This window comes from Grammomys surdaster, unplaced genomic scaffold, assembly GCF_004785775.1.
Source record: "Grammomys surdaster isolate TR1022 unplaced genomic scaffold, NIH_TR_1.0 125956, whole genome shotgun sequence".
Taxonomy (NCBI): domain Eukaryota; kingdom Metazoa; phylum Chordata; class Mammalia; order Rodentia; family Muridae; genus Grammomys; species Grammomys surdaster.
This window is the reverse complement of record NW_021620775.1, coordinates 1,750,194-1,776,097: the sequence shown is the minus strand read 5'-3', so window position 1 is coordinate 1,776,097 and position 25,904 is coordinate 1,750,194. Positions and strand designations below refer to the sequence as shown.

The 25,904-nt window shown below is 47.1% G+C and overlaps 1 long non-coding RNA gene across 2 annotated transcripts; it reads left to right on the top strand.

The window, feature by feature from the left end:
- Positions 1-3,914: 3,914 nt before the first annotated feature.
- LOC114609432 lies at positions 3,915-15,205 on the top strand. 2 transcript variants are annotated; one of them, XR_003709507.1, is made up of 3 exons: positions 3,915-3,964; positions 11,180-11,288; positions 13,837-15,205. It is a non-coding gene; the product is annotated as an uncharacterized LOC114609432 (long non-coding RNA). The 2 variants fall into 2 exon arrangements; XR_003709508.1 differs by lacking the exon at positions 3,915-3,964 and adding an exon at positions 5,027-5,186.
- The last annotated feature ends 10,699 nt before the right edge of the window (positions 15,206-25,904 follow it).

The following is a 25,904-nucleotide window of genomic DNA, read 5'->3' as shown; positions in this document are numbered from 1 at the left end:
AAAGCCCCAGCTGGGCAAGCAATAGGAGACTTGGGTTTGAGGTGACAAAGACAAGTGCTTTAGTTAAATTCTTAGGAAGCTGTTGAGAAATGCACCTGTTGGCTCACCTCCTACCCTCAACCACCCAAGGGTGATACGGGAAGGGAAGAGAAGCAAGGATATGGGGGAACAGGGGTGGGGGTGGGGAAATGCAGTCAAGAACATCCAGCCCTTAAAATTGACCTCTGGAGGCTGGGGGGATGGCTGGCTGATGGCTGTGAGGACTTGTTCTTACAGAGCACTGGTTGTTTCCCAGCACCCACATGGAGGCTCACAATCACCTTTAAACCCAGTCCCAGGGAATACAATGGCCTCCTCTGACTTCTAAGGGCCCTGGGCATGCAGGGTGCACATACATATGGATATGTAGGCAAAACACTCAGACACATAAAATAATAATTAAAGAAAATCTAAAGTAAAATTTAAAAATCCCCCTGGAGGCTGGAGAGATAGTTTATTTGTTAAGAGCAAAGAGGAAGGCCTTGGTGACATATGCCTTTAATCCCAGCACTTCGGAGACAGAGGTAGGTAGATCTCTGAGTTTGAGACCAGCCTGGTCTACACCATGATGTGTTTATAAAAAGACAAAGAGATAAAGAGAGTAAGTTCTGTGGGTGTGATACGGAGGAAGGGGATGTCTCAGCGGGCCCATGCCGAGGCATCTCTTCCCCCTGAGGGACCAGTCACACACCGGTATAGTATAGAATAGAGTTTATTCAAGGCATGGGGAGGGGAGCCAGGAGGGTAGTAGAGACAGAGAAAGGGAGGGGGGAGGGGGGAGGGGGAGAAAGTAGAGAAGTAGAGGCCAGCCATGACTACGTGGAGAGAGGGGGAAGGGAAGGAGGAAGGGGTGAGGAAACAGAGAGAAGCTAGAGGCAAGAGATCAAGATAGAAGAGGGGGCAAGCAGCCCCTTTTATAGTGGGCCAGGCCTACTTGGCTGTTGCCAGGTAACTGTGGGGAGGAGCATACCTAGCTGTTGCCAGGTAACTGTGGAGGTGGAGTTTAGACAGAATACTAATACACCGTGAGTTCCAGAACAGCCAGGGCTACACAGAGAAAGCCTGTCTTGAAAAAACAACAACCAACCTAACAACCAAAAGAAAGCACAAAGGACCTGAGTTGAATTCCTAGCACCCACATGACAGCTCATAACCATCCCCAGTCCCTCCACTGCCCTCTTCTGGTGTACAGAAGCACTGCACACATATAGGGCACACACATGCAGGCAAAACAACAAACAACCACATAACATAAAAATAAAGGTTAAACAATTTTAAAAATTTAAATTCTCTGATTTTTTTCTCAGTATTTAAAGTGAAATGTAAGGATATAAAAATTAAAACAACATCAAGAACAAAAATGAACAGTTTCCAAAATCTTGTTTGTCGAGAACAAGCCCAGGAATAAAAACTTGAACTAACTTCACTTCTTCCCCTCCCCTCTTTTTTTTTTTTTTTTTTTTTTTTAGTATATTGTTATCTCCCTCTTTTCCTTCTGAAAAATCTCATTTAACCCATGGACCATGAATATCAATCTTCTTGGGAATGAAGTCCTCTGGTTAGTAGCTAAGAGCCATTACATTATAGTCCCAGCACTGACAGCTGGGCCTGGAACACATTAGCCACTAAGCCTGTCTTCTTGCAGTCTCCATACCTGTGAAAGCTATTTGTATCCTGTCACAAGGTACTCACCTGTGAGGGATGAAGAACTTAACTGTTCGGCTTGTGTCAAAAGGTCAGGAGATGTTACAGTAGCATAGATTCGTTCCATTCCCCCATCCCCCTGGTCCTGGAAAAATGTTGCAATAGCAATTGTATCTTTTGGGGAATGTGTGTTGGGGGGGGTGTGCCTACCATGCAACTATTATTAGTTTTCCCAGTGTGCAGTGGGGATGTTAAGAATCACAGCCAGTTCACTGATTAAATTTTAAACGGCTACTATTTTTGTGACAGTACACCAGAGACATCACCACTTTGGGGCATGTTTTAATTTTCTTTTGTATTCAGGCTTTCCCTACAAGTCACCCGGAGCAGATTAATTAAGCCAGAAGAGCTTTTTAAAACCCTAATTAGCCGGAACTCACTTTAACATGCCTGAGGACCATCTAGGTAGCTAGTTCTCTGTAGCAGATTGGTACAAGCAAATGCTGTGCTCGGTCTTGCCCCGAAGGCTCACAGTCCAGGCTAGGGGATGTGGAGTCACCGCTCATCCTTGCATACCTTGTAGGAATCCTTGCAAAGGTATCTCATGCACCACTCAACTGCAAAGACAACTGCCAGGTTTGGAGTCCCTAAGAAGTCCCCAATATTGAGTGTCACCTTAGGACTGGGGCCCCTGGAAGTGTGCCAAGCTTTTTGGAGGTTAGTTTCTGTGGTGATGGTTTGAAAGAAAATGGCCTCCATAGTCTCACTATTAGGAGGTGTGGCCTTGCTCCAGTAAGTGTGGCTTTGTTGGAGGAAGCATATCATTGGATGCTGGTTTTGAGGTATCAGAAGCTCAAGCCAGACCTAGTGGTTCACTGTCCCTTTCTTCTGCCTTCATCAAGATGTAGAACTCTCGGCTCCTTCTGTAGCACCATGTCTGCCTGGGTGCCACCATGCTTTCCACCATGATGATAATGGACGAAAGCTCTGAACTGTAAGCCAGTCCCAAGTAAATGTTTTCCTTAAGAGTTGCCATGGTCTCTGGGCACTGGTGGAGCACACTTTTAAACCCAACACTCAGGAGGCAGAGGCAGGTGGATTCTTGAATTCAAGGCCAGACTGGTCTATAGAGCAAGCTCTAGGACAGCCAGAGAGCTACACAGAGAAACTCTGTCCCAAACCCCAAAAAATAAACCAAACAACAATGAAAAAGGGGTTGCCGTGGTCATGATGTGTCTTATTTAGGATTTTACTGCTGTGAAGAGACACCGTGACCACAGCAACACTTATAAGGACGACATTTAATAGGAGCTGGCTTACAGGTTCAGAGGTTTAGTTCATTATCATGGTAGGAAGCACGGCAGTGTGCAGGCAGACATGGTGCTGGAGAAGGAGTTGAGAATTCTCCATCTTGATCTGCAGGCAGCAGAAGAGGACTAGATCAGCACTGGGCATAGCTTGAGCACAGGAGATCTCAAAGCTCGTCCCCCACAAGGACACACTTCCTCCCACAAGGCCACACCTCCTAATAGTGCCACTCCCTATGGATCAAGCATTCAAAATAGGCCGTACCTATTCCAATTACCACGTGGTGTTTAATCACAGCAATAAAACCCTAACTCAGATAGTTTCTGAATGAGTAAATTAAACAAGGGGAAGAGGATATGCCTACTCCTAAAATATGGAGACGGTTTCATTGTAGAGATAAGGGAGAAAACAGACAAAGGGAAGAGTCCAGGCATGAGCCGGCTATGAGAGGGAGATGAGGGAGAGCAAGAGAAAAGCCACCCACCAAGAGGTGGCCCAGGCCAAGGGGCCAAGAGGAGGTATAGCTAAAATGTCTGGATTACATAGGGAAAACTGGTGGGGGAAGGGCAGCTCAGCCCCTGGACTGGAGATTTCAGGGGAGGGGAGGAGCATGCCAGCCATACCATGTAACAGATAGGACTGAAGGCTGCTAGGAGAACCTGGTGGCCAGATTAGCTTTAATATGTAAAATAGGCACCACAGTTTGGGTTTGAGACCTAACAGTTTCAACAGGAGCAAACCCCCTTCACCCACAAGTTCTGTGATGGCTTGAATATGCTTGGTTCAGGGAGTGGCACTATTAGGAGGTGTGGCCTTGTTGGAGGAAGTGTGTCACGGCCAGCGTGGGCAATGAGACCCTTCTAACCATGTGGGAGCCAGTCTTCTCCTAGTGGCCTTCAGATGAAGATGTAGAACTCTCAGCTCCTCATTCACTATGCCTGCCTGGACCATGCCGCGCCTTCCTTCTGAACCTGTAAGCCACCCCCAATTAAACGTTGTCTTTATGAGCGTGGCCTGGGTCACGGTGTCTCTTCACAGCAATGCAAATCCTATCTAAGACAAGTTCCCAGTGAGTAGTTCTCCCAGACAGAAAAGCTCGGGTTTTCACAGACTCTGGAAGGAGAGAAAGCGTCTTATTTGGACTTCTGATTCCTTTGCAAGAGTCTGTTTTCTCTCTGCTGCATTTAAATGCTGTTTGGAAACAAATGCGGGTGCGAATATGAGACACTGGCTGCCACAGCGCAACACAACAGCATAATTAGTACCTGGCATTCTGAGCAAGGGAAGGCTAGACACTCTAATTCTAGAGAGCCGAGAATGGAAGAACAGTGAAACTCATCGGGGAGAAACATTCTGGGGACAAAAAGGAGTCCCCTCGGTGTCCTTCCTCTTTCAGGCAGTATCAATGATCATTTACTTTAAAAGACTCCAGTTGCATTGCTGACCTATAGACTACACGTTGTCCTCTGGATTGCCCTGCGGTGGGTGATGACTGCTTTCTGGCTGTCTTGAGAAGAAATGGAAAGTTTAAATCATGGGCTTAAGTACCAGAACCAAGAATTAAACTGCAGTGACAAAGCAGTCCCTTGGCTGTGGCTCCAAAGGTCACTTTACAGAACAAATGTTGCAATAACAAAGCGGGCTGGCTTGCTCTTTCCTTAGGGAGATTTAGCCTCATCTCTGCTCCAGTCACTTCCTTGCAAGGTCTAGTGTGTCCCTGGGAGAAGGGGACCCCCAAATCAGTACAGCAGTGAACTGCTTGAGCTGGGACAATCTGAGAGACCAGATCCCATCTCTACAGGGGAATGACTGGGTTTGCAGTCACCACGGTACTCCAGAAGAAGGGAGGGGACTGAAACGCAGATGTCTGGACACCCCCTGCTGCTTCTTTTGTTATGCAACAAGGCTTCTAAGCCCGATGTGCCTAGAAATAGGCACTCAGAAGGTATTTACAGAGCAGGTCCTCTAAATATTCAGATGGGAGAGTGCTGGGCGGACCTGGGATGGGGGACAGTTGTGTGCAGTGCAGTGGTGTATGAAACCAATACACTTCCTTCCCCGCTAAGGGTGCAGCTCAGTGGGGGAGGCTGACATTGAGTAACACAAACCCAGAAAGCTGTGGGAACAGTGGCAAGTATGCTTAGAACTAGGGGGCTTGGTCCAATCCAGGGGCTGAAGAGGGCTTTGGTGAGAAGGTGAGTAATTCAGAGAAGACTGGGAAGGTCTGGGGTAGGGGTAAGGGCATAGGGGTGTACGGGAGACTGGCACAGAATATTCCAGCGATAGGGGATGGCAAATAAATAAATAAATAAATAAATAAATAAATAAATAAGGAGGAGAGGGACGGTGGAGGACAAAGTTTATTGTAGATAAAAGGGAGAGCACGTCCAGACATCTGGTAGAGTCCAGAGTGGACTTGACTCTGAGCCATGTGAGGAGAGGGAGCGAGTGCCTGGAAAAAGGAAGAGCCAGGAAGAGGAAAGGGTAGACAAAAAGGGTGGGTGAGCAAAGTGGCTGGATTATACACAGAAGGCAGGTGGGAGAAGGGCAGCCCAGCCCTAGGCTGGAGAAGTTTAGGGTAGAGAGTGTGGTATGCTAGCCATATGCTCTAACAGGTAGGGACTGAAGGATGCTGGGAGAACCTGGTGGCCAGGTCTGCTTTGATATGTTAAATAGGTACTTCAGTTAGCCACTTGTCCCGGGTTTGAGACCTAACAGTTTGATGTATGTAAGACCTGGAGGGAGGGAGGTTGGGGCAATGTGGGGGTGGGTGGGTGTCAGCACACTGCATCAGAGCTTTTGCTTTGATCTTAAGGGCAGAGGACACCTGAAGCAGAGATCTTCGATACTCAGGTTTGCATTTGGACATTTGGCTGTCTGCTGTGGCTCACATTGTCCAGATCCTTGGGGTCAGCACAGTAGAGCCAGAACTGGATGTATGCCTGGGAGAAGATGCTAAGAACTGCATCCAGCTCAGGTGCCCACCTACAGATGAATGGGCAATGAGAATGTGGTAGACATAAATGAAATTGTGATTTTTTTGTAGGAAAATGGATTATGTTAAGTAAAATAAGCCAAAATCAGAATGTGTGTGTTTGTTTGTGTGTAGTCAGGGGAGGAAGAAATCTTTTGAGACAGGGTAGCCCTGGCTATCCTGGAACTCTCTCTGTAGAGAAGGCTGCCTTGAACTCAGAGATCCACCTGCCTCCCAAGTGCTGAGTTTAAAAGCGTGCACCACTACCAGCTAGAGGAAGGTATATTGAGGGCACAGAACACATGTAATGAACATAGAATGGAAAAGTACTTAGCAGAGGAAGGAAACTCTAGAGAGTTTCCCCAGCCCTGGCCTCTGTGCCCACGCCTTGGAACCCTCTCCTTTTGGCTTTGGCTTCTGTTGATTCTGCTTTTTATACTTTTTCTGTATCTGCTTTTATTCTGCTCTGTTTTTTTTCCTGTATCCTCCATTTCTTTTATTATTTTTAGCAATATATTTTTGCTGTATTTATGTACACACACACCATACATGTATGTGCACACATGCGTACACTATAATATAGTATGTGGAAGTCAGAGGACAACTGGGGAATTGGCTCACTTCCCTCACCACGTGGATGTGAGGGATTGAACTCAGATAGTCATCAGGCTTGGTGGCACATTAGCTGCTAAGCACGTCTTTCATCTGTGGTTTCTGTTTTCCAGGTTCTCTCACCGACTTCTACTTCCTTCTGCCTCCCAGGTCTCTCTTCTATGCCTTCCCTCCCTCCCCTTCCCCCTCTCTCCTCTCCCCTCCTCTCCCCTCCCCTCCTTTTCTCCCCTTTGGCCCGTTTTTTCTTCCCCTCTCCTGCTTGTCTGTTGTGCCTGCACTGACTTCTGCCTTCTTTCTGCTGACACCATTCCCTCTCTCACCCTCCACTCCCCTCTTCTTCCTTCTCCAGCTTCTTCCTCATTTCTGCTTCTCTCTGTGCATCTGTTTTCACTATCTGCTTCTGGGCTGGATGTTCTGCTTCAGCTTCTGAGATCTCTGCTGCTCTATGTCCACCTTCGAGTTTCTGCCTGTTTCAAGCTGCTTAGGTCCTCCTCTTCCTCCTTTTCTTCCTCCCTCTTCTCTCCCTCCCCTCTTCTTCCTCCTCCTTTTTCTTTTTCTTCTCTTTCCCTTCTTATTCAGTTTTGAATGTATGATGCAGACATCTGCCTCTGTTCACTTTTTCCAGGGCTTTTCAGTTTTCTTGTAAAATTACTTGTTATTACTGTATATGGGGGGCATGACATACACAGGACATGTGTGCTGAAGCATGTATGTGGAAGCCAGGACAACATTGTACAGCTGGGTCTCTGTTTTCATCTTCCTTTGCGTTCCAGGGATCAAATTCAGGTTGTCAGGCTTGAGCAGCAAGCCCTTCAACCCATTAAGCCTATTTGCCTGCCCTAGGACTATTTTTTTTCTTTTCTTTTTTAATATATTGTAGCCAAGAGTGGTGCTTGCCTTTAATCCCAGCACTTAGAAGGCAGACACAGGCAGATCTCTGTGAGTTCAATGCCAGCTTGGTTTAGAAATCAAGTTTTAAGCTGGGCAGTGGTGGCTCACGCCTTTAATCCCAGCACTTGGGAGGCAGAGGCAGGCGGATTTCTGAGTTCGAGAGTTCGAGGCTAGCCTGGTCTACAGAGTGAGTTCCAGGACAGCCAGGGCTATACAGAGAAACCCTGTCTCGAAAAACCAAAAAAAAAAAAAAAAAAAAAAAAAAGAAATCAAGTTTTAGGCCAGCTGGGGCTACACAGATGTAGAGGAATTTTAATCCAGCAACATGGCTGCTCTGGCAAGGGATCACATCCAAAGACCTTCTAGATCTGTGTGATCTGTCTGGAATGATACATGCCACACACCTTTAATCCCAAACAATGTAGGTAAGGTTAGTTTGTAGAAGAAAACACCTGTGTTTGAAAGTGATGTTTAATTGAGGGGCAGACAAAGTGAAGAATCAGAGAAAGATTTGGCAGAAGAAGTTAGAGATAGGATACATCCATGCCTTAGTCAGAGTTTCTATTTCTTCACAAAACATCATAATTAAGAAGCAAATTGGGGAGGAAAGGGTTTATTCAGCTTACACTTCCCCACTGTTCATCACCAAAGGCAGTCAGGGCTGGAACTCACACAGGGTAGGAACCTGGAGGCAGGAGCTGATGCAGAGGCCATGGAGGGATGCTGCTTACTGGATTGCTTCCCCTGGCTTGCTCAGCTTGCTTTCTTATAAAACCCAGGACTATCAGCCCAGGGATGGCACCACACACAATGGGCCCTTGACTACTAATTAAGAAAATGCCTTACAGCTGGATCTCATGGAGGCATTTTCTTAAGGGAAGCTCCTTTCTCTGTGATAACTCCAGCTTGTATCAAGTTAACACACAAAACCAGCCAATACAACCCAACTCCCAGGAGAAGAGAAAAGAAAGAGAGGCTACTTAAGAGAACAGGGCACACAACACACACACACACACACACACACACATACACGAGGGGGCAGTTTTACGGAGTCAGTTTTACAGAGACAAGTTGCAGGTAAAGACAGAAGAAGCCAGAGACTGAGAAGGAGCCAGAAGTTTAGAACATATTGCTAAAGTTAGTAGTGTTAGGGCCAGCAGAGCAATTCAGTCAAAAGCCAAGAGAAGCTGGATTGAATTATTCAGCCTGGAGAGGATTTGGGGCCAAAACAGCTGAGTTGAAGCAGCCTGTTAGAGTTCAGAAAGAGTTAGGAAGGGTGAGCTTATTCAGCAATAAGCCTCCAACATGACAATTACATCTGGTGAATAAAAGTTACTTTTACACTCTTAGCTGTCTCGAAAAACAAAGAAAAAAAAAGAATATGTCTTACTTAGAGTTGCTGTGATAAATATCATGATCAAGAAGCAACTTGGACAAGAAAGGATTTATTTCACAAATACTTTCATCCTCCAAGAAAGTCAGAGCAGCAATCTGGAGCAGGAACCTGGAGGCAGGAACTGATGCAGAGGCCACGGAGGATGCTGCTTAAGGGCTTGCTCTCACCGTTTGCTTAGCTTCCTTTCCTATGGTACCCAGGACCACGCCCAGGGATGGTACTGCCCGCAGTGATCTGAGCCCTCCCCTATTAATCATAATCAATAAAATGCACCACAGGCCAATCTAGTAGGGACGTTTTTAATCAATTGATATTTTCTTTTCCCAAATGACTCTAGTTTGTGTCAGGCTGATAAAGAAACCAGACAGCACAGAGTAGTTATAGATTCTCAGTAAAATGGAATATTCATACAGCGTCAGTAGGATCTTTCTTATTTCTTTTCCAGTGCTTAAGAAACTGTTTGATATTCATTATCTCACATGTTCCAGGAATACTCCTGACACCAGCAAGATAGGGACACCTACCTGGGGAAAGCCCCTCAGATCCCCGTCAGAAAAGACCAGTGCCACTCAGGAAAGTGTTTGTGTAGAGAGGAATGGGTGTGGAGTTTGGAATAGATCACCCATCCCTCCTACTCAGGCCCTGGCACAAGAGAAATACCCAGATCTGGTTCCCCAAGATTTTCCTTCCTTAGGGAAAATTCTAGTGACCCCCAAGTCAAGAAAACCAATAAATCCAGGAACTCTTAAAGACAAAACAAACAAAACAAACAAACAAACAAACAAACAAAAAACTTCAGTTGATAGGTTGAGGGTGCCACAAGGCCACCAGGAAGTTGGAATCTTCCGGGCTCCAGCTTCTGAGTGGATGCCATTTTGGTAGCCAGCCAGGCGCTGGGAAGGGAAACACCAGGTCTTCTGAGCCAGCGTTGACAGGCCCTTGCCAGGCGGCTGGGCTCCAGTCAGTCGCACAGGCCCCTGGAGAATGGAAATGGAACTTGCCCAAATTCAGTCTTGTCTCTGGAGAGAAGATAAGGGTGGTGCCTAGGGAAGCTGACTATAACTCAAACCCAGGAGGGCCGGCTCATCTGCTTTTCCTGCCCATTCTACCCCCAGGGTCCACATTTGCCCCTAGCATTTACCAGGAGCTCAATCCATGTGCAAAGACACTTTCCCAGCAGGGCCCAGGCCAGAGATTTCTCTGCTTTCTAAGGTTTCCCATTCCAAAGCGTTTGTAGGACTCTAGGTTCTTTCTGATGAAGTGTCTGCTGTCATGAGGGAACCAGGGACTGTTGTTGAGAATAACAGGCTAAAGGAGGCCCAGAGGATAAAGTGGCTGGAAGTGGCTCTGAAAGGGACTGGCTTGGGGCTTTCGGGAAGGAAGGAGAGAATACCCATGAGGGCTGCTAGTCGTGGGAAGAGATCTAGGCTTCCCTGGGGAAGGATTCTCTTGGAAGTGTCCCATTTGGCCTTTCATCAAACTTCTGGGCCTCTTTATGATGGGTTTTCCTAGATGGCTTGCACCTCTATGATGAAAAACTACTCCTTTTGGGTTAGTTCCTCGAAGAACATCCTCAGGAGGTGTGACTGGCAAGGGCTGATAACCTGAGGTGCCAAAGGCCTGGAAAGGGCTGCCCCACACTTGGTTCTGTCTAGACTTGCATCTAATGCCACACTGCCAGGTATGCCCCTTGGCTTTGCAGGGTGGAGACAGTGGGAAGCCTCTTGTAGAGTAGTGGAAGGTGTCTACACTGGACCTGAACCTGGAAGTCTATAAGTAGGCGCTAAGGGTGGAAAAAACCCAGGTCAGATTGAAAGAGGTCTCCCCCCACCTTTGGTATCTTCTCCTACCTTCTTCTTCATTTTCTTCTCTTTCCTTCCCTTCCTGGGCTGGCTAGTGTTATGTCAACTTGACACAGGCTGGAGTCATTTAGAAAGAGCAAATGTTAATTGAGAAAGTGCCCCCACTAGACTGGACTGTGGGCAAGCCTGTGGTACACTTTCTTGATTAATAACTGATGTGGGTGGCCCAGGTCACCCTGGGTGGTAGTGTCACCCTTGACAGGTGGTCCTGGGTGCTGTTAGAAAGTGGGCTAGACAAGCCATGTGAGTAAGACACTAGGCAGCCATACCCTCTGCTTCAGCTCCTGCCTCCAGGTTTCTGTCTTGAGTTCCAGCCACTTCCATGCTGGACTGTGACGTGGCAGTGTAAGCAAAAGAAAGCCTTCCCTCAAGGTGCTTTTGCTCGTGGTGTTTTATCATAGCAATGGAAACCCTGACTAAGATGCTTCCCTTTCCTTCTCTAACTTCCGGTAGGAAGGACTGAGTTAAACACGCCCTGATCGCAGTCCGAGAAGATCTTTGGTCCTGATACAGCTCCCAGTCATATTTTGCTCAAATACTATTCTCAACTCCCCACATACAGGTAAGGTGTTCTGTGTACATCTGAGTGGTTTGCTTGCATTCTTGTACAAAGGGTACCGGTACGTGCTTGTTTAGGATGCATGGTGCTGTAATGTATGCAAATGATGTGAGGTTTTATGCATCTCGTTCAGTCTGCTTTTTTTATTTGGCAGTGAAGTTTTAAGATTGTTTCATATTGCCAACTGTGCATCTAGACAATGTACCCTAATTGCTACATCCCTACTGTACCCAAAGAAACGCACCCACTGTAGTTTGCTTGTCCACTTCACTGACTGGGATTCCTATACTTCCCACAAGCAGTTCTTTAGGTCCGGTGGCGGCCTTGCTGGGTTGAAACACGCTCATCAGCTGCAACCTGAGAGCGGTCTAGCTAGAGTTGAGTGGCTGTGACTTCACATCCTTGGGAACTGGCTAGGCTGCTTATAGGCCGCCTCTGCTCTTTTAACTCCATCGCGGTGACTCATGGGACAAATGTTAGGTCTCAGTCCTGGCTTTGAAAGGACAATGCATTCTTTATGCATAATAGGAAGTTTAGGAAGCAAACCCAGGATGTCTGTGTTCCTGCAGGTCCTCTGTGAGTAAACAGTCTTTGGTTTGATGTGGAGACAGGGTTGGAGGAGGGGTAGCTTACACACAGCAATTTAGAAGGAATGGAAAGAAATTAGAAGGAAAAGCCTAGAGCTGGTGGCCCTTGCCAGTAATTTCTGCATTTGAGGTTGAGGGATGCTGGGAGTGGAGCCAGAAAGACTGGGTTTGAGGTCAGCCTGTGAACTCGTCTAAAAAAAAAAAAAGGTGTTTTTGTTTATGTGTGTGCGTGTGTGTGTGTGTGTGTGTATGTGTGTGTGTGTGTATGTGTGTGTGTGTATGTGTGTGTGTGTGTATGTGTGTATGTGTGTGTGTATGGACTCTTGTGTTCTTGCTGTGGTTTGGAGATATGCTGCTTCTGGGTCTAGTGGCAGCTTCTGTTAGGAAAGCACACAGACACAAACTGCTGTTCTTTTTTTTAATGGAATTGGCTTTTGGGCGTGCCCCATGAATTTTAGGTGAATTTGTTTTCAGTTCAGAGAGGCTTCGGCTTTCATCGGGGCCCACAGCACTTCCCCCTCAGCAGTGTGACTGTGCGTCTGTGTGGGTAAAGAAGATGTTGCAAGGGACTCGGCAGACATCCAGTTTTCATCTTGGCAGCCTCCAGTCAAGTTGCAATGGTGGTACCTGACTGCAGGCTGGCCCTGGCTACACTGGGAACCTTGTTGGGGGGGGGCCCTGAGTGAGGCAGTTACGAAATTCCAGGCATTTCCTCCTCCAACATCAGGATCCAAGGGCTAAGTCTAGAAGGCCGGTTGAAGTGCTTGGTGTCCCAGGCACCCAAAAGTCCCTCCTAGTCTCTTCCTGCTCTTGCTCAGACAACCCTGCCGGTGAAAGGATGGGCGTGAGACCCACAGTCTCCTCCACGAAAGCTCAGCTTATTGCACAGTGACATCAGCATGAGGTATCCCAGAGCTGTGGGGCCATCTCAGTCACCCCTGAACTTCAGCGTCCATAGCAATTCTAACAATGAAGGGGACAGGAGACTGAGCGATAACCAATCAAACAACAGGAGTTAGGGAATGACACGGACAGAGCAGAAGTGGTTTCCTCAGGCTCCACACTGACAAATCATTTGCTGACAAATGATTTGCTGTGAGGGCTAACTCCAAGCAGCCTTCGTTAGAAGCATATAAATACTTCCCAGTGGAAATCGGGACGCTTGGTCCTTGTGGCGGCCGAGGGCTACAGAACTAACGCTTGAGCATTTGCTCTGAGCCAGGCTTTGTTTGGGGGTCCCTCAGATACCTCAATATTTAATCCTCACCTCAGTCCTTAGAAGTTAATCTCCTCCAGGCAGAAAAGCCTTAAGGTTCAAAGAGGTGAACTGCTTTATACAAAGCAAGCAGGCCGGCTTCCAGCTCCTGCGAGGCCTCCTGGTGGAGCAGGGGCTTCAGACTTGAAGCCCACATTTTTAGTTCAGTCCCACCCTTTCCAGGGCACATCTACAGGATCTTGGTGTTTTTCTGAAAAGCTCAACTGCTTTTCAACTCTCTGTCCAGAGAAAATTAAGAGTGTGTCATAAAATCAAATAGAATTTGAAGTAGAAATCACAACGGGGCATTTTGTGATGAAGTTGATGTTTAAATACTGACAATGCATTTGTGTTAACAGAAATGACAGTGGAAACATAAAAAAAAAGTCAATCCATTGACAGATGTCGAGGGTGGACAAAAAGACCATAACACAGTGAGTTGGTGTATTTAGGTTTCAAAAGACTCAAGAGTATAGCTTTACCTTCATGGTTGACTTGGAAAGAAGTAGAAATTAGAACCAATCACGCCAAACACACTGAGTTCTTTCAGGCTGTGCGAGGGGCAGCAGGCTGTGCAAGGCCTTCTAACCAACAAAGCTTTCCTCCCTCTCTGTGATGACCTACATGATGCCAGTCCTTCAGAGCTCCCTCAGGTTTCTCCCAGCTCCAGAATTTTGATTTAACTGGTCTTTTTATTCTCCCTGACAAGATCAGCCCATTCTTCCTCCGGCCTTCGTACAACTCCAGACTCAATCTCAGGGGAGCCTGTCTCCACCATCCTACCAAAGAGCCTCCGTTGGGGCTGGGGAGCAGCACAGAGGTAAAGCATTTGCCTGCCATGCATGGGCCCTGGATTTGATTTATAGCACCCCTAAAATAAGATAAATGAGCAATCTCTTTCTACCACTCACCTTGATCATTCCATTCACCCACTCTATCCCATAATTCTAACTTATCTATGACAAGCTCTCTCTGTATTTGGTTGTTAAGGACTGTGTTTACTGCTCTCTCTTCCTTTGGACTGAATGCTTAATGAGAGCAAGCCTCTGCTTCCCCAGGGCCTACACTGGGCGGTACATTAACAAACACACATGTGTCTAATGCAGAATGAACAGCTGAGAGAGGGACTAGCCAGCTCAACCACAGGCAGTACAGGAGACCAGAAGCTGAACTCAGGCACGAAAAGACTCTTCTCAGAGTCCTTGCCTTGCATCTGAGAGAGCCATTGATCTTCCAAAGCCTTTAACCTAATTTGAACCCCAGCTTCCTCTTCAGGAGCTGTGAGGGATGGGTGTGGAAACTCAGTGGACTCCGCCTAACCTGTATCATACCAGGGCCTGGCATCTCCTGGCAGAATGTAGAGGAATATCTTCGTGTGACTGATTCATGTATATTTCCATTTGTCAAGCAACTCCTGAGCTCCTAGGGGCTGGGGTCTATATAAGGAGGCAGGGGTTTAATCCATGGTTTAATTGGGGAATAATTAGTAAGCAATGCTAACCAGCCCTTTATTAGTCATGGTTCTGATGAGCTGAAATGAAGCAAGGCTGAACACAAAAATTCCATTAACTCTAGCCATGTCTACACCCAATGTCAGCCGTGTCTACACCTCATGTCAGCCATGTCGTTTGATGCTTTGAAACAAGCTGCCTTTCATTTATTGCAGTCATTAATTTTGTAGGGAGAGGCAAAGAACTTGCATCTCTAAGCGTGCGAGCAATAACCACAGTTGAAGACAACCTATTGGTTGGTTTATATTTTCAGAGTCAGGGGTTCTCAGCATAATAAAAATTTCATAAAGGGCAAAAGAGAAGTAGCCCAGGCTAGAACAATAAAGAAGACCCCAGGTTTCATGCTTGCTAAGAGACTTTTTATTTTATTGTATTTTTTATCTCACCTGTTATTCAAACACAATTGGGAATCCTGTGAATGGTATAGTCTGGATAACCAGGACATCAGTAGAAACAGGACACCATCTACTGGGGCTGGAGAGATGGCTCAGTGATGGCTCTTCCAGAGGTCCTGAGTTCAAATCCCAGCAACCACATGGTGGCTCACAACCATCCGTAATGAGATTGGATGCCCTATTCTGGTGTGTCTGAAGACAGCGACAGTGTACTCATAAATAAAATAAATAAATAAATCTTAAAAAAAATAAAAAAGAATACTAAGAACAGTATTTTTTTTTTTTTTAAAAAAAAAAAAGAACACCATCTACTTAGGCCGAGCTGAGTAAAGCGTATTCTGACCTGCCTGCAGTAGTGCACTGGGAGTGGCTGGTGGAGGGCTTTGAATGGCAGGGGTGTGTCAACAACAGACACTGTGTAAGATAGTTTTTTAAAGCTTGCTGCACAATGAGCCCATCTTGCATATTTTCTATGCAACTGACACTGATATCTCTCCCATGGACTGAGTGTATAGGTCCATTTCTTCTCATCTTGAACACAGACAGAGTTTTGTGACTGCCTTGATGAATGGGGTATGGAAGAAGTGATATGTGTGTCTTAGTTAGGGTTCTTATTGCTGAGAAGAAACACCATGATCATGGTAACTCTTATAAAGGAAAACATTTAACTGGGACTGGCTTCCAGTGCAGGAGTTTAGTTCATTATCATCATGGCGGGAAGCATGGTGGCACACAGGTAGACATGGTGCTAGAGAGGTAGCTGAGAGTTCTAGATCCAGATAGACAGGAAGAGAGAGCTACACTGGGCCTGGCTTTAGCTTCTGAAATCTGAAAGCCCACCATCAGTGACATACCTCCTCCAACGAGGCCACGCCTCTTAATAATATCCCTCCCTATGGACCCATGGGGACAATCTTCATTCGAATCACCACAATGTGTGTCCCAAGGGTAGAACAAGCATTTTCCTCTTTTGCAATATTTCCCCTTAGAACCCAGTCCCTATTCTGTGAAGAAGCCCGGACTGGCCCATGCTGAGAGAGCTCATGGGCATGCCAGGCATAGATGTTCTGGCAATAAGCTATCTGAAGACCCTACTCATAGCCAACATGAGTCACTAGACATAAGCAAAGATAACCCTAGATATTTCTAGTTTCCAGTCTTCATGCCTTCCTAGATGATGCGTAGGCGTGGGAGAGCAGAGGCAAATCACCTATACTAAGCTGTTTAAATACTCAACTCTGAGAACTTACAAAGCAATAGTTGTTTCATGCCACCCCCAAATGGCTGTTACCTGGTGTCACTCTCTAGTGCATCAAGAGAAGTTGGAATAAGCTCTTCATCAGGGAGCCCTTTGAAGAATGGAACAGAGATGCACTTCATGACAGGAAGCCCAAGGTACAAGGCACTCACAGCGGCTTGTCTCCGTGGTAGTTGTGTGAGGCCACAGGCAAGCCAGAGACCACCTTTTCTCCTGCTACTTCCTCTGATGTTCCTACCAAAGTCACCCCCTTAAGCTCCAGTAGCACTGTTCATAATGCTACCACAGTCTGTGACGTGGACTATATATAGTCTAGTAGATCTTCACTTACATGACTCATGATGATCGCTGGCGATCAACTGGGTCTTTATTTGGGATGTTGCAGAGAAACCTCCCCAAAGCCCCTGTGTATCTCTCCATATTAGCAATAAGAAATAAAGAAACAATAAATTAGAAATGTACTATACGTCCAAAAACCAAAGGGAGAATATATGTCAGAGGAGAAAGAAGCTATAACAGTGTGTGTGTGTATCCAGGGTTGGGAGGGATGGAGGGAGGGGGAGGGGGAGGAGAGTGGGCATTAAAACTGGATAACTTTCCCTTCTGCTTCAGCTTCAGACATTTGGAATTTCTTCATAGCATGGTCCTGGCAGCAGGCTCTCCGCAAAGTCATCCTGCCAGAAGGTTGGCATTTGGGACCAAGGTGACCAGAGATGGGGCTGTAAGGCCGAATGAGCATCTGCTGTGGTGATCACCACACTGGCTCGAGTTGTATGTAGACCCAGCCAGGTCCTTTGAGGTCATTGTATAACTAGGATGGCGATCAGAAATGAGGGGTCTAGACCTCACAGCTGTGGCTGGTAAGAGACAGAGTGTTAGGGGACAATCTCTTCTCAGCCCTACCCTTCAGGTCAGTGACTGTTTGATGGTCTGCCACATGCTGCTGCTGACTAGAGCCAAATGTGTAAAACCCAGCCCTGACAGGAGCTCCTTGCTCATATCTTGGAAATTTACCAGCCTCTCTTTGGCTCTCTTTGCGTGCCTGTGAAAATCAGGTACATTTGAGAACATCTAGTGTTGTGGACACATGGGCATTCAGAGCATTTTGGCTGAGACTGAATGTTCCTAGCTATTCTTCTTGGATCCTGACTTAATGGGCCCCAATTTCTCAGCGGCGTGAGAAATAGGTTAGTAGAGAAGCAGGAAGCTGGGGAGTGACTAGAACAGCATGAGCAAGCCTGGCTGGACACACTGAAAAAAAAAAATCCAACAAACGAGCTTCCAGAGTTATAGGATGAATAAGCCAAAGGGACCTGAATTCTGAGGGTGTTTGAACATTTGCAGAGGCTGGAAACACTTCACTGGGGAGGGATTAGTGACCATAGCTAATTTATAAAGCAGAAATTCCTTTCTATGGTCTGTTTGTTCTTGGTTGCTCAAATCACCTGATCTCCCTCTGAGGTAGCTTCTTCCTTCTGTGACGAGCGTCTTGCCAGGGGAACAGGATGAACCACAGGCAGAGGAGGTTCCCCTTGGGAAGAAGGGGAGGGGTATTCTGTGGGATGGAGGAGTCAGGGTGGTGTGTTCGAGACCCATGGCCAGAGAGGGGACTTCCAGCCTTGACTTTGTCACAGTTTCAGTAACATGATGATTAGCCTGAGCAGTCCTGGTCCCTTGACACCGAGATGCTCTTGCTATCCACTGCTTTCCTTTCTGCTTCCCTGGCTTCTACTGGTACCCTCTGCCCTAATTCCTTTCTGACTTCTCCTCCATTCTCCTAAAACAATACCCACCACAGGCCACCCCTGCCCCACCCCTGCCCCACCCCTGACTGTAGCTCACCTTTCCTCTCCCTAAACACATTTCCCCACAGCACTGACAGCCCTCCTATCTCCTGAGCACCCCAGGTATTATACAGAGGATCTTCCCTGCAGCCCTTAAAAGCCTGGCCTCTTGATAGCCTTACCAGGCTCTGCTGAAAAGCGATATCCTCTGCCCACCCGGAAACAACCGAAACAGGTATCCAGGGTCTCTTCAAAGCTGACCTGGGGTGTAGAATATGCACCCAGGGCTAAGAACAAACCTCCTCATCTGTGTGTCTGGGTAGATTCAAATAGCTGCCTCCTCTTCCTCCTATGAAAACAAACACGCAGTCCTTCAGATTGTTTTGTTTTTCTGTTTTTCTGTTTTGTTTTAAGACAGGATTTCTTTGTGTAGCCCTGGCTGTCTTCTCTGTAGACCAGGCTGGCTTCAAATTCCTGCCATCTGCCTGCCTCTGCTTCCCAAGGGCTGGGATTAAAGATGTGAACCACCAATGCTGGGCTCAGTTGCTGTTCTTAATGATACTGCTGGGTTATTGGGCTTCTGTTTCTGCTCTTCTCTCTTTTTTCCCATGTCTTCCTTTTTTTTCTTCTTTCCTTATTTATTTTAATTTTTTGGATGGGGAAGGTCTCACTATGTAGCCCAGGCTGCCCTTGAACATGGACAGGCTGCCTTGGCCTCCTAAGTAGCTCCATATTTTTTTTTTTTAAATTGGACCCCAAATCCCATGGGCGGAGTCAGTGATACCTCTCAGTCTTTCAGGTCACATTCTTATAGTGGTCCCTGAAAGACATTCTTTTTTGAATACCAAAGGTAATTTTCCTGTACCTCAAGCCTGTGCTGTTCTCTATATAAAGATGACTGTTTTCACTTATTTGCATTTATCTTTTTGACTGTGTTCTCATAAAGCATATTCAATTTGTGTACACGCATCTTAATGCAAATGACTTGTCCCTGGATTCTTCACACCCCAGATGCATGTTGTCACACACCTAGTCTCCCTGATTTCTCCCCTGAACTCGCCATGTCTCTTTCTGAGAGACAAGGCAGTTTTCGACCAGGGAAGCAAACTTTTCCGGGCTGAAGTATGTGGTAGCATGTGTCTTTCCCATCCCTTTGTCCCACAACAGGAAGTTTGACCGAGATAAAGATGTGAAGAAATCCCTTGCTTCCCACACATCTCAGTGCCTTGATGCAGAACAGAGCGACTCAGCCTTCTGGAGCCAGAGTTCCAAGTCAGCTCAGAGGCATCTGGCAAACAATTATCCCCAGCCCCACCTTCTCCCAATTGGCCCTGATTTTACAGTCACTAATAGGGCTGCTCAAGTTCCTAGTCACCTGGGAAAGGAAACAGCAGAAGCATTCTCTACGCAGTGACTTAAGCCTCAAAGCAAAGCCTAGATGATGATGCAGAAACTAGCCATGCCAAGATCTCATTGGAGGTTCTTGATCTGTGCTCATCACCCAATAGGGGGATGCCTGTTCCAACATGGTGTCTAATGTCTGCCGTGCAGACTGAAGATGAACAGCTCTGCAGGGGACCTTTTTGGATGACTAGCTCCTGGCAGGTGCCTCTTATGGGGAGGAATGGACTGTGTGACCTGGTCCTCTGTCCCAGGCTCTGTGGTGCCAATGGTGAGTCTGGCGCTGAGACGATATTAGGATGTTCCAGTCATTTGACCACACCTTGAAAGAATTTCGTTTTTCTGTCCTCTCCGGCAGGTTCTGGCTGCAGCAGACTTCCCTACCCCAGTCTGAGGCTTTGGGATCCAGCTGGGTCAGTTTCCCAGCCAGCAGAGGGAACAGTTATGACCGAGCTCCAAATACTGAATGATCTTTGGTCTTTTTAAGTAGAATCAAATACAAACTGTTTTTTTGTCTTGCTTGTCCTTTTTTTTTTTTCCTTTCCTTCTTGTCTTGAGAGTGATGTATGTTAGGTCTAGTGCAGTGCTCTCATTTCATAGAACTGAAACTGGGGTCAGATGGACATGCTCAGGGTGACTGAGCAACCAGAGGGGCACCCAGGAGAATCCAGAGCCCTGAGCCCCAGGCTATTCATCCACTGTGACAGCTAAAGCTAAAAGTTCGAGCCCTTGCTTGTCCTCAGCATATGGCAGACATCAGATGCTCTGCAGGAAAGTGGTGGCCTCCTGCTGCTCTGCAGAATGCTGAGCCAAGGCCAGGGCTCCCTGGGGCACCCTGCTCTATGCCTTTGTTCTCCTGGCTTTGCTGCTGGTTGACTCTGGGACCTAGAACAGGTCCCTGTCACTTAGTTACCAACTTTAGGAAAAAGAAACTTGGTAGTGAGGCTAACACACCTGCACCCTTCGCTTCAGGATAGTTCCACAGGGAACTATCCCAATAGAACAACTCAAAAGCTCCTTACCCAGAACCCCCACCTTCTCCACCACTGGGTCGTAGGGGTGTCTACAAAGACTTCCCAGGAAAACAAAACCAGCAACAACAACCAATCTGGGAAGTGCTGTACAGAAACAGCAAAAGAACAAGAAAACCTTCAAATGGCATTTATTTCAAAATTACAAAGTATGTCCTTGGTTGTGAAAAAATGATATCTATCTATCTATCTATCTATCTATCTATCTATCTATCTATCTATCTTAGAGGGAATATCTGGGCACTGTGGAAGAAACCTGAAATCCCAGCTACTCAGGAGGATTGTGAGTTGAAACCAGCCCAAGGAACTCATTGAGACCCCTGGTCTCAAAGTAACAAAGGCTAACAGACTGGAGGGTCAACGCTTGCCTGCCCTGAACTTCATCCTCCGCACAAGAAAAAGAAGATGTTTTAGCTTCCTAGTAGTGAAACTTGTCCCTTTTTTCCAAAAATGTTCAGGTTCTCCCTCCCACCCCTTCTTCCTTTTTCTTTATATACACATATACAATTTTTAAAGCAGGGGAAAAACAACTGTTAAAAAAAAAACCTTCAAGCCTAAAAATTAAAATAAATGAAAGAGAGAAAGGAAGAAAAGAAATCTTTCTAAACCTAGCATGTTTTGTGGCCTTTTAAGAACTTCCCCAGCATCTGCTGTCTGATGAGTTCTTATTACAACCCCCAGAATGGCTGCTGGATTTGGACTCCATTCATGTGGGGATACAGAGGCGATTGAGTAGAAAGCTAAGTGGAGAGGCCAGTCAGGAATCAGGCTCCTGGCTTCATCAATCAATTGCCCGCCTCCAGGAGGCACAAAGACAACAGCAACCAAGGATAGTCAAGCAGAAGCTAGACTCTGACCTCATCCACAGAGAGGTCCCTGATGACTGGGCCCGGGGTTCTGTAAAGCAGGACTTGTCTCTTGAGCTGAGCGGACTCATTTGAGAGGTGTGGAGGGTGGGAGGAAGACCAAGGTACCAGAAGCTAGATAGGATATCACGTTCTAAGCCATACCCCTTTGAAGAGCCACAGTCTGGAAACCAGCAGCTTTCCTCAGTCTGGGCTGCCTCTGCCAGAGCTGTGTGTCACAAGAACCCGAGGGCATCTGTTATGGAAATTATTTAATCCCACCCAGGGTTTCTACACAGCCTTAGATCATTTAGTTCCTGGATAAAAAACACATACAACTTTTATATTTACAATAAGCCTTAAACATCACAATAGCTGGCCAGCTGCTGTTAGAATCTACCTTCCTATAGATAATCCCAAGTTATTACTATGTTCCATCTGGGCTGCTCTTAACTCCAATTGGCAAGCCCTCAGGGGTCATGTTCTCTTGACTCCTAACCTATGGAGGCTTCTCAGCTTCCTCCTCCTTCTCCTCCTCCTCCTCTTCCTTTTCCTTCTCTTCCTCTTCTTCCTTCTTCACCTTCTCATAGCCCATCTCTGACCCCAAGTTCAGGAAACCAAAACCCCACCTATGTTTCTCTGCCCAGCTGTTGGCTGTTGGCACCTTTATTTACCGATCAGATATCACTCTGGGCCAGGGTCACAGGTCTACATGCAGACTCCAGGTCTTGGGGCCCGCACTTAGCGTTAGGCTATAAGTAGCATCAGACCAACCACTATAAGCATCAGTAGTCACTGGCATTTCCAGCTGTCTTAACCCCCCTCCCACTTCTCCCACCCACCCCTTGTTAAAACCCCGGCAACTCTATAGAGAAGCATGCAGACCTGGTGTCTCTGGTTTAGGAGAACTTGGCCAGGAGCTGAGGGTCAGTGCACAGGGGGATCTACAGCTAAGAGCCAAGGGCTCAGGTGTTGATGACATGTGGGCTCAACCTAAGACCAAGGGTGGGTGAAGTAAAACCTCACACATGGGAGAGCTGTCATATCCCTTTACGTCTTACTTCCTCCGGATATGGGGTATGTTCTCCTCAGTTTCGTGTTTCAATGTTCTAGTGCATGCAGAGTTGTATGTCATGGTGCCTTGAGAGATGTCATGGAGAGAGGTCAGTATGGGAAGATGTTCCTGGCCAAAGGAGGGAAGATCCAGCCTTTCCCTAACACGGTGTTTGTATAGTCACTGGTTGGATGGAACAAGGGGTGTGGCATGGGAGATGTGTTAAAACAGAGGCAGCTTGTCAGGTTGTAGTCCACTGGGGGTGCTCATGGCTCCGCCCCTACTGCCACCTCCCTTTGTTACAGGAGGGTGGAGTAAGATGGGTGTGAGGGTTTCGGGAAACCAAGGTAGACACAGCACCAGAGAGCCTGCTGTTTCCTTGGGATTGGCTTTTCTGTGGTCTTCACTCACAAACCAGCATCCACTAGGTACCTGGATTCTAATGCATTGAGCTCCCTGGGGAACCTATTATAAAATACATATCCCAGGCTTCTCCAGAGATTCTGGTCTGGTGGTCTGGGGTGGGGCCTGGGCATTGGTGTTTAATGCTTGATGCTTAATGTTCAAGCATGATGTTAATCATGCTTTCCAGATGCTTCTGATGGGTGTGGCTCATGGACCACCCTTGAGGACCACGCTTGAGGACCACTTCTCTGAAGGTTAGCTGGACTTGCCTTTGGAGAGGTGTGACATAAACAGGCTAAACAGGAGTTGCCTTTAGAACAGCAGCACCCTTCTTGGTCCCAGGCCCAATAGTGCCCTCTTTGTCTCTGTGGCAGACACAGTTTCTGCCAGTCCCTGTGAAAAGGAGCAGTTTGTATTTTCTCAGTGTTCAGTTTGGGATGCCAAAGTGCTTCTGACCATAGGTGACCTGGAGTCGTAATGTTCTGTGCCTCTAGTAGTCAGTCCTTCAAACTGTTTCCCCCAAACTGAACAGTGACAAGGCTTTAGCAATTTAGATTTGCTTTGTGTAAAAACTAGGTCCCTGCCGTGATTTGAATATGCTTGGCCCAGGGAGTGGCACTATTTGGAGGTGTGGCCTTGTTGGAGTAGGTGTACCACTGTGGGCCTGGGCTATAAGACCTTCATCCTAGCTGCCTGGAAGCCAGTATTCCTCTAGCGGCCTTCAGATGAAGATGTAGAACTCTCAGCTCCTCCTGCACCATGCCTGCCTGGATGCTGCCATGTTTTTGCCTTGGTGATATGGACTGAACCTTTGAACTTGTAAGCCGGCCCCAATTAAATGTCGTCCTTATAAATGTTGCCTTGGTCATGGTGTCTGTTCACAGCAGTAAAACCCTAACCAAGACAGCGCCCGTGACAGTGGCACTGGCTGTGTTCATTGCAGGGAATGTTTGTTGAGTACTCACTGTGTGTTAGGCCAGGCTAGCTCGAAGTCTGAATGTCACATCACTGGTTTATTCGTGTGTAGGGAAACAAGTTATTAACTAGTGTGCTCAAGCAGGCTGTGCTGTTCATGACATTGTTCCACAAAAATAATGACATTTTAAAAAAAATGTTTGAAATCCTAGTCTAGATACTTGTATATAGCCCCCAAAGGATTGTTAATAAATAAAAAACATTTTATCCTACTTCTCCCTCCTTTGTTGGAAACGATAGCATGTGTTCTCCCTGGACTGTCTATCTCCCAAACGTGTTTCCAAAATGTGATTGTTACTCAGTTCAGGGCCACAGGGGAGGGTCCTGCTTCTAGGAGAAAGTGAGCACTTTATAGGACTGTCCCACCCTGGGTTCGCTTCTCCTGCAGGGTGGCCAGGCCATTGCTCACCGAGCTGGACTGCAGGTAGGAAAGCTCGGCCTGGCACAGGTGAGTACAGCACAGGATGCAGGACACCGGTCACTGATGAGTGCACGGGCAATAAACATCCAGGAACAACTTCAGAGAAGTGGTTCAGTTTACTGGGGGTGGGAGGGAGATATTTACGCCCCTGCGGAGGTGGCCAGGGTCTCCGGGCAAGGTTTGTGTGGCTGTACACCATTGGCCAGGACAGGGGTGTTGGAAGATGTTTCATCTGCATACTCAGGAGCTGTAGGGGTGGGGGACCTTATAGGGTCAAACAAGGAGTGAATTCTGATAGCTGTCAGGATAATAAATTCTTACTAGGGTTGATGGTAAGGAGGCTGTGGTAGGGAGGTTGGCTTTATGGGGCCAGGTTGGGAAGGGGGAGGTAGCCAACTCCTGCTGTCCTCATGTTTGAAGTATCCATGGTTGAAGCTCCCTCTACTCTTCCTCCATAACCCTGGGACATTATGGTCCCTAAGACTGTATCTGGGCAGGGATATGCTCACTACTTTTGGCTCTCTGTCTACCTGTCCCTCTCGCTGGTTTATGGTCAGGCCATGTGTAACTTCTGGGATTTCTAATCACACCTGATGTGTGGGGGAACTTAAGTGGCTACATTGAAGGATTCACATACGAGCAGAGCACACTCACCCTGCCTGAGGCCGAGTGATGGATGCATACCTTGTGCTGGGTGTGCTAGCTAGCTGAAAACCCATTAGAACGTGATTACACTCATTCTTCACAGGCAGCAATGCAGGCTCCTGGTGTCAGGCAGAGGCATCATTTGGGTTTGTGGTTGCACTTTGGATTTATCTTTATCCTTTCTCCAGGAGGTCTCAGCATCATCTCTTCCTCCAGAGAACCCCTGTGATGTGTACCAGAACCATTACACGGAGGTCTTCCTTCATTGGTCTGGGCCAAGCGTGTTCTCTCTTGTAATCTTCTGCAGGTGACTCTTGCCCTGGAGAACTACCGACATACATAGGCTGGCCGTTCTCTCATGCCAAGGCCTTCATTTCAGCTCTCCTGAGCTTCAGACAGGTCCAGTGGGAGCATCTAGCAGGCACATTGAGTTCTTAGCAGATACTCAAGGATAAGTCCTATACTCATCAGCCATGCTCAATTCACTGCATTTACTCTTCCAAAATATTTCTCAAGTCTGTAAAGAAACTTCAGCCTTCTGTGAACAGCCTGTTGTTACCGGATGGAGAAGGAATTTCTCTGGTTCACAAGGTTTCTCTTGAGAATGTGTAACCATTGCTCCAGTCCCATAGCAACCTGCTGAGAGCTTTTGCTTTCCTTGAATTAACACACAACACTTCCTGATCCTTCCTAAGGCAGAGCTGGACAGGCTCACAGCTCATACTGTGAGTCTCACGGATGGCGGAAGGGAACAGCATAATGTAACGTGCGTGTGTTCACAGCGGAAAGGTTCACAGCTGAAACCTGCAAATCCTACCGTATCCCAGCTTCCTCCTGCCTCCTTGTAGCAAGTGCTCACTTAGACCTGAGTCCTAAAGTCTCCACCTGGAAAACCTGGAGCAGGACCCTCCTCTTGTTTCCCCACTCTGTCCTGTTGTTTGTCAGAGCATCCCTCTCCCACTCCATAGCTGGTGGTGGTGCTGACATTTCCCGCAGGTCCTCTGGTGTTGGGAGCCGCATACGCCAATTGTCAATGGCGCGGCTCCGTCAGC